The sequence below is a fragment of the Macrobrachium rosenbergii genome, chromosome 2 (genome assembly GCF_040412425.1).
Source record: "Macrobrachium rosenbergii isolate ZJJX-2024 chromosome 2, ASM4041242v1, whole genome shotgun sequence".
In the NCBI taxonomy this organism is placed as follows: Eukaryota; Metazoa; Arthropoda; class Malacostraca; order Decapoda; family Palaemonidae; genus Macrobrachium; species Macrobrachium rosenbergii.
The window spans coordinates 18,424,578-18,427,684 of NC_089742.1; positions in this window are offsets into that span (position 1 = coordinate 18,424,578).

The window sequence follows — 3,107 nt, forward strand, 5'->3', positions numbered from 1 at the left end:
CTCTCAAGGTATTTCTTCAAGTCGTAGATTGGGGCGGAAAAAGGGCGCCCTTGGGATGATGAAAGGCCGCTGTTTAATGTCAGCTCGCGTTTGGAAGACACCGTCCACTTCCAGTCTTCTAAGGCCACGTGGAATGGAACACGGGGCACACAGGGCTGGCGATGGGATCCACGTGGCGGCGAGCGGAAGAGGAGGGGGCAGGGCAACGGCCCAAGACTGGACACTTGTTCTCGGCAAGCTAAGCCGAGCGCGTGTGGGGAGAGCTATCCTGGCTGACCTTTTATTTAACTTCTGGACACAGGGGTAGGGGCGATGTCTGGCCCAGATCATAAAACCCGGATATCATGAAAACGATTTTCTTTCCCTGTACGAAAACAGTGCAAAACAGTTTTACTGTCCCCAAACTATTATATTTTCTCTGAGCCCTTATTTCCCCGACCTTCAAGAGTTTCGAAATAACCGGCTTGAGAAGGAGAAGAGTTTTTCTGGCTTGTTACGGCGCTACTCTTTACAGCTCCTGGCAGATAATCATTCACCTAAACGGGTGCGAATATTGACCATGAAAAATAGGCAGAAAATTCTGACTTTATTCTATCTTTGCATACCTTTGCTTTGCTTTGTTGCCGCCTCAATTACTTTTAATCAATAACAATGGTTTGTGAGGAGCAGTACAATTTAGAATATACAATAAGGTAAACTTTAGCACCAAATTAATTATTGCTCAAATACTTCTAAGTGCTGTTTCTCTATTTATTTGTCTGGTTACTTTACTGGGGTATTAAATAGAAAATAAACAAGACACTTCAAAATTTCAAAAATAACAACAGAAAATAAAACATACAAGGCAGAATTTAGAAACAAATGTAAACCCACTGATTCCTTAATGCTATCCTGGAATTACAGGCGTATCTTCTTGTGCGCTTGAGGCAACATTCATTGACATTATGTAAAGTGTATGTCCCCTTTACCAAAATTGTAATAATAGAGAATTCAATTCTTCTTTTCAATCGACCTCAATTGTTCTGGCTGTTGAAACATAACTAATATTTCCCACAGACAGTTCAATCTGAAGGGCAAGAACTTGATGTGAGGCAAAGAGATTATTCGGTTTCTTTGTAAGCAATAACGTATGTAATTTTTGCATTGCAGCTTACAACTCAGGTGTAAGCTATGAAATGAACTTCTCGACGTATGAATGGGAGGATAAACAAATGAAGGAAAATGGCAGAACTAACATTATCCACAGAATAATAAAAAAAAAAAGAAATGTAAATAAAAATAAAGGAAGCTACACAGAACAACAACGAAGGATATTACTTCATACTAAAGGCGGCTGCACCCGCAGTATGATTAAAAACAACATTCATTCATGAGGCGGAGTCTTGTGCCTCGAGATTCGTTAAAAAAAAAAAAAAAAAAATGAGGAAAGATTAAATGCAGAAAGTAAATAATATACGTAAAAATAAAGGATAACGAGTGAGGTATTTATGATTTACTTCTTTCTAACTTCCGTCATAGTAACAGACGACGGTCAGGAGCTAACTCTCAGCCGAGGCGGGAAAAAACCCAAAATGCGCATTGCTAAGGAAGAGTTGGCGCCTGCCTTGTGCCAAGGACGGGCGTAGGGCGTGCCACTTCCCCTCTGTCTCTCTGCCTTCAAAATAAAATGATTTATGTATTTTAAAGGATGATATCACCTGTTAACTGCACTTGGTGATAGAAGTAAGGAAAGTGTGAAGGAAGAATCGATAGAGGATGGGGATGAAATTCCAAAGAAAGGAAGAAGATGGCAGGAAGGAGCCTTGGCATCCCCTCCTGGATGAAAGGTGCCGAGGCGTTCAAAGATGAAGAGGGCCTATGCCGGGTTTGCACAGGGCCAGAAGAGCTCAGGGCTCCTTGTGGGACACACCGGTCTTACACCCGTGGTAACTCCGCGAACCTCTCCTCCTTGGATGCGTTGTCATGGCGGGAATCAGGCGGGCCAAAGGGCGGCAAGGGTGCCATCTGGGTCAGCTGCTGCGACCAACTGGCCCAGAATTTTTATTCTCCTCGGACATCGCCGGCGCAGATCGCAGAGTTCGTGGCCCAGGAAGGCGGGACAGAATCATGACTGCGGGGAATCTGCGGCGACGGCGAGAGAGGGACGGCCGGAGGGCGGGGGTCGACTTGCTTGCAGGGTGACCAGCTCAGGCACTGACGGCCCAGCACTGGCGCTGGTGGCGTGTGGTGGTGGTCTCGTCTGTCTGGACGGACGGAGACTGGCTTTGCTCAGTGCGCCGAAGGGAGCCGCTGGCAGAGGTTGAAGGCCGAGATTCTCCTGAAGGAAGTCTGGCTGAGAGCCTCGGCACTGGCACTGATGCCGTGCCGGGCGCACAGACTCCGGATTTGGATGATTTATTGAGAGATGGGACTGTGCGTGAACATTGGCTGCAAAGGGGACGCAAGTCTTGGCCCAGGAGGACGTCGCAGTCTCCTGGAATGTGTTTCGCTTCTGGCGAGACGAGAAGGTCTGGCTCGTAGGGGTCAGGTGACCCTCAGTTGGACCGTAAGGAGGATCATTTAAAATTGTTAATGCCCTCAATGGTGACGAGCACGTCAGTCGTCACCAACCATAGAGACTTTGTCCCCTCCTTATGAAGAGGAAATTGCGCGCCAAGTCGTCAAATGCCTTGACCTGGCGTGCTGAGTATTACCTCGGTACCACATAGATGGACCCTCGGCAGGGCTTCAGGGCTGGGGATTCGTTACTGCCGGGCGACGGCAGAGTTCCTGCCTTATTGACTAGGCATTTTGCCCACATGAGGAAAGTGGCCATAAACCTTGCACGCCGTGCAAAGGTTTGGCGCAAATCTCTTCACTGCCCCGGCAGAGGGCGCAGGCGACTTATTGAGGGCTGTCCGGGAGAGAGAGACGCGGGTGGTTTGCGGCATTGCTCCTTGGCATGCCCGATCTTTTACAGAACCCGCGACGGGCTACTGTGATTGCCCATTGTTGTTCTTCGGCGGAGGGCGCCGAAAGGAAGGCAGGTGGGTATTTTGCGCTGGAGGGAGCTCTCCTGGGGTGATAGAGTATCCCAGGGTCGGCGATGCGACAGCATTCCTAACGTC